At 39.2% G+C, this 15,403-nt stretch overlaps 1 protein-coding gene across 1 annotated transcript in view; it reads right to left on the bottom strand.

The window, feature by feature from the left end:
• Positions 1–15,060, bottom strand: part of LOC5570947 (alpha-tubulin N-acetyltransferase) — a 155,431-nt gene extending 140,371 nt beyond the window's left edge. The window contains exon 1 of the mRNA XM_001653362.2: positions 14,755–15,060. The gene's annotated coding sequence lies outside the window, so the exon portion shown is untranslated. The remainder of the gene's footprint in view (positions 1–14,754) is intronic.
• Positions 15,061–15,403: the final 343 nt, after the last annotated feature.

Here is a 15,403-nt window from a genome sequence, read left to right as displayed (position 1 = left end):
GATTTTGAACGTGCTCTCGATTTCTCGGGAGCTGACGCGTAAATATCCTGGGACCGTTATTCACCAAGTGAAAGAATCCAAGCTGCGTGTAACTGCACCTAGTTACAAAGCAGCGAATGAAATTGCTCAGCATGAGGCTTTTACTGTGGAATATTGCGTCTATGTACCGGCACGAGAAGTCGAGGTGGAAGGGAAAATTATCGACGCGAGTCTAACATGCGAAGACATTAAGACTGGCAAAGGCGTCTTTGAGAACCGGTCCATTCCTGATGTGGCTATACTGGATTGTAAACAATTACAATCAGTTTCCATGGAAGGAAATAAGAAAGTGTTTTCGCCGTCAGCCTCGTTTCGAGTGACTTTCCCCGGTTCCGTCCTCCCGAAATTTGTTTGTATTGACAGTGCTTTTTACCCAGTGCGTCTTTACGTGCCGAAGGTATTCAATTGTACCAACTGCAAGCAGCTTGGCCACAGTGCTAGCTATTGCGACAACAAGCCCCGTTGTGGCAAATGCAACCAAGCTCACTTGGAAGATGCTTGCACACAGGAAGCCGAAAAATGTAGCTACTGTCGCGAGGAACTTCATGACCTGCAGAAATGCCCGGCTTATAAAAGACGCATTCGAAATGAGAGTCGCTCAATTGTGAAGCGCTCCAAGAAGACATACGCGGAAATGGTAAAATCTTTAAATCCGTCCGCAAAAGAGTCTTCATCAGCCATCCCAGTTGGTAACTCTTTTCAAGAGTTGTCTTCCGATGAAGCGAACGACGACGAAACAGATGGGGGAGATTCTTCGGAGGTACACGCACCCGGTAAACGAAAGTCTCAATCTTCTCCGGGACTGCGCCGAAAGGTAATGAAATCTTCCCTCAAAAGTTTGCCTAATTCAAAAGGAGGTGGGGCAAATTTGAAATTGCCGAAGAAACAGGTCTTTGATGCTTCCGTTCCGTGTTGCAGCAAAGATCTGCCGCCCCCGCCTCCACCGATTAAATATACTTCAAAAAGAAGCTCTAGACAAGATAGCAAGAAAAAAGCTACTGAAGTCCCTCGCTCTTCCTCGAAAACCCCCGGGGCCAAGCGAGGACTGATAACTTTTACGGCCCTTGTGGATCGCATATGCAATGCCCTCGGAGTTTCAGATTCATTCAGAGGCATACTCGACCTTTTTCTCCCCGCAATAGAAGAGTATCTCAGGGAATTGACTATTTCGTGGCCCCTCCTTGCTTCGATCATATCTTTCGATGGATAATTCATCGAGTGAGGTACAAGATATGATCACTGTGTTACAGTGGAACTGTCATAGTCTAAAACCTAAATTAGACACATTTAAGTTTTTGCTTCACAACTCCGATTGTGATATATTTGCACTCTGTGAAATATGGCTTTCTTCTGAAGATGATCTTAACTTCTACGATTTTAACATTATACGCCAGGATCGAGATGATAATTACGGGGGTGTGCTTTTAGGGATCAAAAAGTGCCACTCATTCTACAGAATCCCCATCCCGACTCATCCAGGCATAGAAATCGTTGCTTGCCAAATAAGCGTAAAGGGCAAAGACCTTTGCGTAGCTTCTGTTTATATTCCTCCAAGAGTTTCAATAAACCGCCGTCATCTCTGGAATGCAGTCTCCATGCTCTCATCTCCAGTTTTAATACTGGGTGATATGAACTCACATGGTACTGGATGGGGCGAATCTTATGACGATTATAGAGCGGCTATTTTCTATGACTTATGCGACGATTTCAACTTGAACATTTTGAACACAGGTGAAGTGACACGTATTTCATCCGACGGCAAAGAAAGCCGCCTTGACCTGTCTTTGGGATCAAGTTCACTATCATTCGATTGCATGTGGAAGGTTATCGATGATCCCCATGGTAGTGATCACTTGCCCATAATAACCTCTATCAGAACTAATTGTGAAAGGTCAGAACAGTCAATTCAGGTTCCTTTTGACCTCACTAGGAATATCGATTGGCAAAAATTTGCATCAGCGGTAACCTTTGGTATCGAATCATTCAACACTCTCCCACCGTTGGATGAGTATCGATTCCTAACAGAATTGATTTATAAAAGTGCATTAGAATCCCAAAAGCAACGAGTTCCAAGTGCATCCTTCAAAAGACGACCAGCCACACCTGGTTGGGATGATGAATGCACTCAGTTGTATCGAGAAAAATCTAATGCCTTTAAAGCTTTTCGTAGATATGGTACCTCAGAACTTTATTTAGAGTACTCGAAGCTCGAAAAAAGACTGAAGAATCTTATTAAAGCGAAGAAGCGCAGCTATTGGCGACGTTTCATCGATGGCCTCTCACGAGAAACTTCAATGACGACGCTTTGGAGAGTGGCTCGCAACATGCGAAACCGCTCATCCTCAAATGAGAGTGACGAATACTCCAATCGTTGGATATTCAACTTCGCGAAAAAGGTCTGTCCAGACTCAGTTCCAGCTCAACCGCCATTCTGGGAAACCCAGAGAGACGATGCGTTGGACAGTCCATTCACTATGCTGGAATTTTCTATGGCTCTTCTTTCATCAAACAACTCCTCTCCGGGACGCGATATGATTAAGTTCAATCTTCTTAAAAATCTCCCTGATATCGCTAAAAGACGGTTGCTTGACCTGTTCAACTTATTCATGGAGCACAACATTGTTCCACCTGAATGGAGACAGGTCAAAGTAATAGCTATTCAAAAGCCTGGGAAACCAGCGTCTGATCATAATTCGTACCGCCCGATCGCTATGTTATCATGTTTAAGGAAATTGTTAGAAAAAATGATCCTATCCCGACTCGATCACTGGGTCGAATCAAACAACATGCTTTCCAGTACACAATTTGGCTTTCGCAAGGGCAAAGGAACAAACGATTGTCTAGCGTTGCTTTCATCAGATATTCAACTAGCCTTTGCGGACAAGGAGCAATTGGCTTCGGTTTTCTTGGATATTAAGGGCGCTTTTGATTCAGTTTCCATAGAAATATTGTCAGAAAGCCTGCACAATAGTGGATTACCTGGAATATTGAATAATTTCTTGTACAATCTGTTGTCAGAAAAACACATGAGCTTCACTCTCGGTCAACTGACAACTTCCAGAATTAGCTATATGGGCCTTCCCCAAGGCTCATGTCTGAGTCCCTTGCTTTATAATTTTTATGTTAAAGATATTGACAACTGTTTGGAAGAACCATGCACGCTAAGACAACTTGCAGATGATGCTGTGGTTTCTATGAAGGGCCCACGAGCGGAAATCTTGCAAAGACCATTGCAAAATTCCCTTGATAATCTATCCACTTGGGCTAGAAATTTAGGGATCGAGTTTGCTCCGCAAAAAAACTCAACTGGTCGTATTTTCAAGGAAGCGGAATCCTGCCCAACTAAAGCTTAAGCTTTTGGGAACAGACATCGACCAGTCTTTGACTTCAAAATACCTTGGGGTCTGGTTTGATTCAAAAGGCACTTGGCGAACTCATATTAGGTATTTAACGGAAAAATGCCAACAAAGGATCAATTTTCTACGAACAATTACCGGAACATGGTGGGGTGCTCACCCGGAAGACCTCATAAAACTCTATAAAACAACCATTCTCTCTCTTCTAGAGTATGGCTCTTTCTGTTTTCTCTCAGCAGCAAACTGCCACTTGATTAAATTGGAACGAATTCAATATCGTTGTTTGCGTATCGCCTTAGGGTGTATGCACTCGACACATAATGCGAGCCTAGAGGTTCTGGCAGGGGTTTTACCGCTACAGAACCGATTCTGGGAGCTCTCGCTAAGAATACTGATTAAGTGTGGAGTGAGCAACACACGTTCGAAGAATTGCTCAAACTGAATGCTCAGTCAAAATTCATGAGAGTTTATCTCTACTACATGTCATCTGACATTAGCCTTCCATGTTATAACCCTCCACGTGTACGCTTCGCCAATGACAGTTCCTCTGTTGAATATGATCTGTCCATGAAACAAGCTATTCATGGAATTCCAGATCAACTTCGATGTATAACTATTCCACGTATTTTCAATGCAAAGTTCCAGAATGTCGATTCCTACAGGAGATATTTCACTGACGGGTCACGTATAAATGGATCCACTGGCTTCGGTGTCTTCAATGAAAACTCTTCCGCCTTCCGAAAACTTCAGGAACCTTGCACGGTTTATGTTGCTGAGCTGGCAGCAATCAACTTCGCTTTGGGGATGATCTCAAACATGCCCGCAGACCACTTCTTCATCTTCTCGGATAGCCTCAGTTCTATTGAGGCACTTCGATCGATGAAACCTGTAAAGCATGCATCTTACTTTCTTACAAAAATAAGAGAGCAGATGTGTGCACTGGTCGAAAGATCATATAAGATTACCTTTGTATGGGTCCCCTCACATTGCTTAATTTATGGCAATGAGAAGGCGGACTCTCTCGCAAAGGTGGGCGCTGAGGAAGGTGAGATATATGATAGAAGAATTTCACACGATGAATTGTTTCATTTAGTACGTCAAAGTTCTCTTCACGGTTGGCAAAGCGACTGGCTAAATGACCAACTGGGACGGTGGTTACATTCCATAATCCCTAGAGTTTCCTTGCGAGCGTGGTGGAAAGGTTGGGATGTAAGTCGAGATTTCATTCGCGTGATGTCAAGACTTATGTCCAACCATTACTCGCTAGACGCACATTTGCACAGGATCAACCTCGCGCTGAGCAATATATGTAATAGGTGTGGTTCCGGTTATGATGACATCGATCACGTAGTTTGGCAGTGCCCGGATATGGACGCCTCCAGAGCACAACTTATGGATACCCTTGTGGCCCGAGGTAGACAACCCTATGTTTCAGTTAGAGATGTGTTGGGCTCCCGCGATCTCGTCTACATGTTGTCGATTTACGATTATCTTCGCTTGTGTTGTATAAAAGTTTGATTCTCTTGTGTTCTCTTCCCCAGTTTTTTTTTTCTCTCTGTGTTATGTCCCATTTGTGTTGGATTGATGTTCCTGGCCATCCGGCAATCGAAAACCCACATGAAGTTGGTATACGCCATGATACGACAAACGAGCAACCATGAAATACCACCCGGATGAGCTGCAAAGAACCCTGTAACCCAATCCCAACCTAGCCCTTCCTAAAAATATTTGTGACCACTAACCTCGAGCTGCCACGAGTACCCTGGCTCCAACCCGGACTAAACTTGGTACTTAAGAAGTTAAACAATTGTAAAAAAGTACAAAAATGAATCTCGGCTCCGTAAAGCGTTAAACGCGATAGAGCCTTAAATAAATGAATTGGTAAAAAAAAAAAAACAGACACTACTCGGGATCAGTAGCATCCTCAATGTGTAAGTACTGGTGCTCTCATTATTATAACAAACTATACGGCCGTGAATCGCAAGTCAGTCCCATCTGTAAAAAGTAGGCATTGAGAAAATGGGCTGTGAAGTTTTCAAACTCGTTTTCCATACGAATATTCAAAAAATTCTAGAGGATTGGAACATGTTCCAATCTTAATGAAACTTTCACAACTTACTTTTCACTACGATATCTTTCGAAGAAAACTATAAAGATGATCAAAACAAGTTACATTTTTGTGTTCCACGGTGTGAAAGTCTGTAGTGAGACTGATATGCGGTTACTTTTCATTATGGGACAATTTGACTTGCTGTTTTTTCATAATTTTTCCGAACAAATTATATTATTTCATTAGTGTAGCTGAAAGAGCATTGGAAGAGATGTTGAAAACTGAACTCAACTCAATTTTGACGAAAATGCAGATGGGACTGACTTGCGATTCACGGCAGTATAGCGGCGCCGGCTGCGTCCGAATGCAGGTCAATTTAGGGATGGGAGGGAAATGTACGCCGAACAAGTGTTCGTCGCTCGCCCCACAGGAGCAAGCGACATGATCAAAGAATCAAACACTACTCCTACTTGAGTCGATCTTACACTGGTTTAAAAATGTCGTAGTAGCTTAGCTTAGCTTAGCTTAGACTGACTACACATATCAATGGTTGCTATTCCGTGTTTGACCGCAGTCAGCGAAGATGCACAAAGAATCAACTAGAAGTTCGGCTGGGATTGGCCATAATCTTCTTCAGTGTGCATAATTCAGTGCCTCTATTTATACATGGTCAATAACGGCGCTGGCCACGTTCTTGCAGTCAGGTGGGATTGAGGGAAGGAATGTTAGTGTGTAACCTTTGCTATTTGGAGACCGTGTTTTCCTCTGCATCTCCACAAAGGTTACTGGGAGGGATGGTTGTTATGGGGAGGATCGTTGGGTCACAGGATTCACTTTGATAAGCGATTAGACCATGATAAACGATTATTTGTTAACATGCTTAGGAATATAATATATTCAATTGACATGAAAAATTTCCAAATAGGACTAAATAATGTCGTTTCTTAAAGTGACGAACCATTCAAAGTTTGTTGAACAAATAGCTAAAAGCAACATTCCTACAGCTGTTAGGACGAAAGCATGTGTAACAATATTTTACTCAAATTGAAAAAAATAAATCGATTGGCTGGACCATCACATAATGTTCTTATGCCGACACTTACAGTGGCGAACCATTCAAAGTGTTTTGAATAAAATTAACGTTTTACAAGTCTATACTTCTAGCACAGACAAACAGACCGAACCATTCAAAGCTTTTTTTTATAAAAATAAAGGTAAAAGGTAAGGGATTTTACATAAAAAATGAATTAGAGTTTATGCCGACACCTACAGTGACGAACCATTCACAGTTTGTTGAATAATCATATTTACACTCCCGTGCAAAAGTTTGGGTTCACCCCCTCAAAAACATACAAAAGTGATCTGTCCATATCTCTGCGATTACACGTCCAATTGAAACTCTCTAAGCCGCATTCGAAAGGCAAAGAGTTATTCTGACTTCGTATGTATTTTTCCAAAAACATTTTTTGAATTTTGTATACTAAATTTTTACTTAAACTTGTGACATTTTTCAAAAAACACACTGAAAATTCATATCTAATTTCTTCAGCATTAGGTCGACCAAAATTTTAAATCAAAGTGTCATTAGAATCGTAATCTTATATTCTTTGAGGAGACCCCACGAAATTTTGGCGGAAAAATCTGGAAAGTATTCAAAATCAATGAAACAGTCAGTCAAGTCATCGTGCAAAAGTTTGGGTTCACCCCTCATAATGATGCAAATCGTGCAAAAGTTTGGGTTCACCTGAGCCGCTCACACAACAATTTTGTCAATATCTCCGCCATTTTTCAACCGATTTTAATAGTTTAAAGCTTTTTTGAGCGCAAATAATGGCGCGTACATGATTGGTTTGAGATTTCACAAATTTGAGTAAGTTCAGGTGAACCCAAACTTTTGCACGATACACCATACTGAGGGGTGAACCCAAACTTTTGCACGATGACTTGACTGACTGTTTCATTGATTTTGAATACTTTCCAGATTTTTCCGCCAAAATTTCGTAAGGTTACCTCAAAGAATATAAGATAACGATTCTAATGAAACCTTGTTTTAAAATTTTGGTCGATCCAATGCTGAGGAAATTAGGTTTGTTTTTACAGTGTGTTTTTTGAAAAATGTCATAACTTTAAGTAAAAATTTAGTATACAAAGTTCAAAGAATGTTTTTGAAAAAATACATACGAAGTCAGAATAACTCTTTGTCTTTCGTAAGCGGCTAAGAGAGTTACAATTGGACGTGTAATCACAGAGATATAGACTGAACACTTTTGCATGTTTTTTAGGGGGTGAACCCAAACTTATGCACGGGAGTGTATGTCCCACCGTTGTAACGATTAATGGTGCGGTCATACATATTTTATAGATTTAAAAAAAAGTATGAAACGAGCTCACCAATTGATCCTTCATCCCTGATTTTCAGCCACAATTTTCAGCTTTATTTGAAGCTTATATATATTAACTGAGAAACGCGCCACGCGGACCGAATACAATTGGTCTTGATTCCGTCGCTCACCCTGCAGGAGCATGCCATGGAATCGGAAGACCACACACTACTAACTCACTGGTATAAAAATGTCGTAGTAATTGAAAAATAAAAGCTATTGTATGTCCTGTGAAATATCAGTAACTACATCAGCCTAGATACATTTCTGAGAAATCCCTAATAGGCTTAAAAAACATTTTCACTATCATTGCACCCTTTCCAGCCAACCGGTAGTCAAATAAACTGTTTACGAACAAAGTCGTTTATTCATACACATTGCATCATTATGGATTTCATCGCATAAATTTTTCCGCTTTGCATGCTATTTTTCGCTATTCGCTAATGAAAATCATCCAAGTCGGTTATACCAAAGACTTTAAAACTCTTTCACAGCTTTCTGCTCTACATTGCTCTATGTCCTGGATTGATCTTGAAAAGGCAAAGATACTTGACAATTCATACATTTTCTCGATGTTACTGTCAGGGTACTGAAATCACTGTTCTATCAAACACATCAGCAAATCTATCAAAAATTCGATATTTTCATATTCTACTGTGCTCTTTTCTATTTGTGCCAGATTTTTATAATTTTGTATTAATATTTGCATGGTTTTGTTTTAATATTGAAATTTTTACTAAGACCTTAGAATTTACCATACTTTTGACCAAGAGCTACAGAATTAAAATACAATTATGTTTTCTACATGCCTTTAATTATAAGCCAAAGTGGATAGATTATCAAAGTAATTTTATCGTGGCCATCTGCAAGATGTCCAAGTGTGCATAGTTCTTCCAAACTGTTGTCAATATCGGGAACATTAAGGGCCCTATTTTATAAGACTGGAGTCACTGTCGACCAAAAATTTCACTCGACTTGGCTCTGTCACTCCAGTTTATCGACAATTGTCACTCTATGTGACTGGATTACTATGGGAGTCGAAGGGTGACATCTGAAATATGCATGCTTACTTTGATGGACAATTACTTCAGACGAGTCACGTGAATTTGCTCGAATTACAAAATAGACCCCTAAAATTATAAGAGAAGGGACTAAGACATGAGCCTTAGAAAAATCTTATATAGTTGATTCTGGAAGTTATTCATTGACCGAGAGTGAAGCTCATCTGCTTTTCTGAAAGCAATTGCTCGATGAATATCGGATTAAAGCAACGTTAGACAATTGTTTGTTTCTTTTCCCTTTCCAAAATCAAATAGAGTATTGAAAACCACATTGTTTCATCCAGTCGAGATATGATCTTTTTTTCTAACAATAAAAGAAGAAAATCAGACACAATAAAATAAAATAGTTAATCGATTTGCTTATGGCTTCAATAACGACTGTCGTTCAACTGAAATAAATGAGAATATCTGCAGTAAAATTAGAAAAAAGTCACAATAAATTATGTAGTGTAGATTTCAACTTGAATATTTTTAAGTTTTGACTTGAATGAAAAAAAATCAGTCAAAATTCAATCTAATCATCTATTGTGCACATCCTTTCAAATATTTTATATAAATGATTCATTTTATTCAACATTTACAAAGTGATGTGGGTATAGCCGAATTCGAGTAATATTACATTTTTAGGAGTTTCCGGATATTTTATTTTCATAACACTAAACTTTCCTATGCTTAGAGTTTCCTACTCATTTTGTACCAAGGGTCCCCGTCAAGAGGTTTGACCCGGGCCCCCTGAAGCCCAAATCCGGCGCTGGTTTTGTGTTGCCAGTAAATATGTAGTTTCTGGATCTAATGTCACTTTCAGAAATGATCTAGCATATCGCAATTTGGACCTATAAACTACGATTTATTGGAGAAACTGAAAAGTAGATTGGAGCACCTTGTACCTTTCAATTCCTCCCCAAATGCTTATCCTTGACAGATATGCGTGTTTCGACTACCACTTGAAGTCTTCTTCAGTGTCATACGATACGAACAGACATGGAAACGAGTAACTGACACTGAGGAAGACTGCAAGTGGTAGTCGAAATACGCGTATCTGTCAAAGATAAGCATTTAGGATGGAATTAAAAGGTACAAGGTGCTCCAATCTATTTTTTAGTTTCTCTATTGAGATTCGGATACATTAAAAAGAGGTATAATTTATTATGGTTTTTTGGTAACAAATACCAAAGTCACAAAGGTTTTAAAAAAATTGTTTAATTAAAAAAAAATGCGAACTTGGTTTCTGACGTCCAATCAACATTTGGTCTTCGGAAAAGTTGGAGCTGAGAGGATTTCACATGAGGAGAGTTCGTTCATTTTTCCATAAAATATTATAACGAAGAGATAGAGGGCTGAACATACATTTTGGCGTTTTCCATAGTAATCTCTACATAATCTTCAAATGGCGCGTGCACAGTCAAATTTCATCCGAATCAATTCAAACTTTGGGAAGATAATAAATGTTGGAGTTGTTTAGTTTAGTTGAATACCTATAGGTAGATGAAAAACCAAATTTAGTACTATACCATTAAATTCTACTATAGTTTATATCTTTTGACAGATACGCGTATTTCGACCTAAACTGTAAGGCCGTCTTGGAAGTCGAGTCTAGTACACGACACTGATGACGGCCTTACAGTTGAGGTCGAAACACGCGTATCTGTCAAATGATACAAACTATAGTGGAATTAAATGGTGCACTTAATTCGGTTTTTCATCTACTTTTTTATTATTTACCATAATAAAAATCATTCAAGCATATGGGAACCAACATTTAAAATTTTGCAACTCTAATGAACAGTGAGCTAAATAATTTCAATACCCATTCAGTGAGCTAAATAATTTCAATACCTTGATTCGAAATTAAATGCTTTACAATCAAGCATGCTAGATTTGGATCATTAAGGTGAAAGTTCATTGAGCACGTAAACATAATGTTGCTACCCACTCGAGCCACCCGCTAAAGCACCCTCTCGAGCCACCCAACAAGGCGGAGCACAATGTTATGTGCGTCTGCCAAAAATAAATGATCATGTTCCATGTATACCTCCACCCACAGAATTATGTAGGCAGTATTACTTGCACACGTTTCATACAAAGGTATTGTTGTCGATATGAATTCATCAACAAGCTTCATAAAAGCTCAAAATCACAACTTATTTCATTTGGTAGTGAAAACATGTTTTTTGACCAAAATTATAAGCATTTTTCACACCATGCGTGTGTTGTTTACTTTTTCTGGCAGTTTACTCCTCTCTTCTCTCGTTTCTCACGGACGGAGAAAGTTGCCATCAGAATGCATTTGAGTTCTATAGTCAATTGTACTGTATAATGTCTAATATTCATTTTTGCTGTTTAAATGCGTCGTACATTGTTCCTCTCACGCATAAACATGTTTTGCAACACTTGTGACATTGTGTACACCTTTTGAGTATTTTGAAATTGTAGATTACGAGGTTGAATCAAGCGTATGAATAATCAAACAAACAAATTCCAAACATAAAAACTGACATCACTTCCAATCAACGAGAGCTGCGCCTCCTATTCATAAACAATGTTGGCTCAGTGAATTCGCGTTCCTGTTTTGTTTTTCGATCACAAATCGATGAATTTAAGTGATTGATTGCTCCGAGGAGCACGACGCGAGGAAAGTTTAAGTGTTTAAGGTGCAAGAAAAAATGGCACAAAAGTCAGAACTGAAATAGTAGTTTTCTCCTTTTAAAATAACAAAATAATGAAAATAAAAACACACAGCCTGCTTAATTTGCAAATAAAAGAGCTGTGTGTTTTTATTTTCTTAGATTCATCTATTTAAAAAGAGAAAACTGCTTTTTCAGTTTTGACTTTTGCACTATTTTTACTTGGGCCTTAAGCTACGGTGAGTAGAAAAACTAATTAGAGTTTTAAAACGGGCACCAAAAAGCCAACTAACAAGAACACGGTGCGCGAGGAAGAAGTGATTCGGTAGTGAGTGATATTTTGCAACACCAATCACAGCAATAACTATGTATTTGCATTCAAAAACTGGTAATTTGTGAAAAACATATTATGGAATGCTTTCAGTTAAGAAACCATCTCTCTTTAATAAGGTTAGTAAGTACAAATAATATTTTTTTGTGATCGCTCTCCAAAACACTGTGAGAAGCGTGGGAGGAGGGAGCGGAAAGTGAAGGGGGAAGTAAGGTGCCATATTAGAGGCCATTTTGGTACTCATGGAGATATGTCCTTAAATTGATCACGTGTTTTAGTGATTTCTGCAAAGCATGCTCACGATTTCAATGACTAAGTGAACTTGAACAGATCATGAGTAATTGTGTCTCTGCCATGTAGCATATGTTGGATTATAGTACAAATACAGTTGTACTTGCAAAAACGGAATAGTAACTACCGGTGTTGAATAATGCTCACACCCATAGTCTATTCCAATATGATTCTTTTGGGCGTACTGTTGAGATATTTGAGAAAAAGATCAGTAATATGCACAAAATGGTGAGCAAACTGATTTTAGAATGAAGTACAATAACATGTTTTTGAATTCACTCAGAAAAAAACATTATTTTGTTCTTTCACTTACAAACCCTAAAGAAATCGAATGAGAATCAATTCATGCTTATTCAAATGTAATGTCGCAAGAGCACCTTTAATTTCGATTGAAGATAAAGTATTGAAAAACGTACCTTTTACTTTTTTCAATAAAAGTTAAAACTAAATGCTTAGAAAACTATGGCCCTTTCTCCATGTTTGTCCGAAGGTACACAACAACAAAAAAAACTAGCGAATTACATCAAGTCTGCCTCGATTGAGCTACAGTTTTCTTGCAGTTTGAATTACTTTGTTTCATATTTCATGTGTAGTATCTGTGCCTCCTTATAAGGGTCGTGGTGAGTGAGAGAATAAAACATTTAGTCTCTCTCTGATTGAACTTAACAAACTCGTGGTGTACTTTATTCTAAGTGTTTGGGTAAAGTCTGAGACGAGACTCGCGAAGTTGGTCTTCTTTTTCTGTGATTGCTGAGTTTTTTTCTTATTCCACTTTGTGTTTATACCAATTATGCGCAAGGCGTTCAAATCCTCACATGAACCTCTCAGTAAAAAATGATTGAGTTTGCATCACATCGAATCATAAATGCCCGTTTGAGTGAAATTTCATGCCAGCAAACGTAGCAGACATTAGAAATAATTTATCTTCTGCTTAGATTTATCAGCCACTTTGGAAAAAACTGCTCCGCTGACTGAGGTTTTCAATAACAATTTACTTTGAACACAATACTTTTCACTTTTTCAGCCATAAAAACGGTGGGCTGCATTTGACGTTTCGTGAGAGGGGAATCTGGGCTGCATATGACGTTGATATTTTTCCTCTTCGCGAGTCTCTCTCAGGGTAAAGTCATTGAGAATTTCCAAAAGTATTGCTGTTTTGAAGATAACTTCTCGTTTTACGGTTGAACAAAAATATACCGCAGTTGCCTGACACTACTGATTTTGATAGAGCACCATCGATTGGCTGCGTTGACATCTTGGAAACCACGATGATGATTGTTGTTTTATGTTTTTATTTTTCATGGTTTCTTGCCCTAGGAGCATATTTTGATTAGATGGTTTGATTGACAGACAAAATGATTTTCAAGCCTGCGGTAGAACATTGCGGCTAAATTTTTTTTAAATTGAAAGTGTTGCAAAAATTGGATCCTCGATACTCTAAAAATCTAAAATTTACTGAATAAAAAATGTCTAATTCAAGAGTAGAAATTTTGTGAGAATTCAAGTTGATATTGTAATTTATTGATTGAATCTTCCTTACCGGAAACTCGTCAATAATGAAATTCTCAATGTAAATGAAGTACCATTCGTTTTCATCGTCTCAATTTCTATAATAGATTGTCGCGTTCATAATTTTCATTACACAATTATTCATCACAGCAAAATCCATATAGGTGCATTTGTACATCTCATCAAATTTTGCAATACATTATCGCTTATCGTAATCAACGAATCATTCGGTTGACTCTGCTTGAGAAATGCTTTTCATTATCTCCAGCTGCTTTGAAGCAAAATCCAATTCAATGTCTGAAAGAGGGCACCACTAATCGCAGATACCGGCTTTCTACAGACTGTACATCAAGTGATTTTGATTAATTTCATTGCAAAGAAGCGTGTAAAGATTAAAGGTTTCAATTGGCCGAAAAAAAAACAATTTTCTGAATTGTACCAAATCAAATTTATAAACCTTCTGCATCAGAAATTTCTGATTGGATGTAGTCTGATTTTAAAAGGTTGCATGGCCTGCTGACTGTCAATTCTTTTTCGTCCAACACCTACGGATTTGTTGGAATCGATGTCGATACAAGGCTTGCTATGATATTATCCGGCGACGCTTCCCGATTTAATTTGAGTCATTAATTAATGCGTATAAATGTTCATATTAGGCTAGCATCGGAATCATTAGCACCAAAGCACCATTTTCGGTCACGTTTGCAATCTATCTAGCGCGCCCCCAGACGATTCGCCGCACCTTTTCGGTACATTTGTGACGAGCGTTTATAGGCTAGGCCCAATAACACTTTTTACGGAAAAATCGATAATCCATCCCACTAACAGCGCGGTGCCGAAGTATAGCCGGAAAATAGCGCTGACGGTGAGAAAACTTCCGCTCCGCACTAAAAGCTAAACGCAGCATCCCACGCCTCACAGGCCCCTTGCCACAGACATTGTCTACCGGAGGGACAGACATGGCTGCTGTCTTCTTGGGATGCTTCCCATTGCCGAAAACATTGAACTTCTTCTGTACGCACGTGCAATGCGTAAGACGGCAGACTGCTGCATATTCTAACCGATAAATTCCTGCCTATAAATAGTCCCCCGGCTGTATGCCGTATACTTACATTCTTTACGGTCCTCGCGGTTGTTGAGACAATGATTCAATTAGCTGTGTCGCTAGCGATCGGCAACTCTCGATAACTGAAAACAGTTGCTATTAGAGACGGCTGATCAGATGTTTGCACCTTCGATTGCACGGCAGTTATTGAACACACTCACAGCGCCAAGCCTACTAAGATAGTGTAAAACAGTGACCGAACCGATCGAAGCAGGCGCTTATTGCCACTACCAAACGAAACGAGCGAAGCTCCAATGGAGACGTGACCAAACTGTTCCGTTCACGATTTCTCACAATACTGACGGTTTGTGGGGGAAATTTGTCGCTCTGGATGTCCGCGCAAGACGCCAGCTGATGTCGCTTCGAAAAGGAGAGCGTGGAGCACGTGGGAGAGACTTGGTGCGTATGGCGTACTGGCGCGGGGCTCCAACAAAATGTGTCGGCTCTCGCGTATCCAACGAGTTGTCGGACTCTCTGTTGGGGAAAACTTTCGTGTAGACACTTCTCTTTCGCAAAGTTAGCTCAGCTTTTTCGTGCAGAAGTTTACGTTTCGGAGACTGGGATTGATTGGTTTTGAAATTTAAGTGACTTTATAACATTTAACATATCTACAACACTACACGACATTGATGTACACACTTTGACCATTTGCAGTG

Source organism: Aedes aegypti, chromosome 2 (genome assembly GCF_002204515.2).
Source record: "Aedes aegypti strain LVP_AGWG chromosome 2, AaegL5.0 Primary Assembly, whole genome shotgun sequence".
Classification (NCBI taxonomy): domain Eukaryota; kingdom Metazoa; phylum Arthropoda; class Insecta; order Diptera; family Culicidae; genus Aedes; species Aedes aegypti.
The sequence above is the reverse complement of the archived record's forward strand: the minus strand, read 5'-3'. Positions and strand labels throughout refer to the sequence as shown.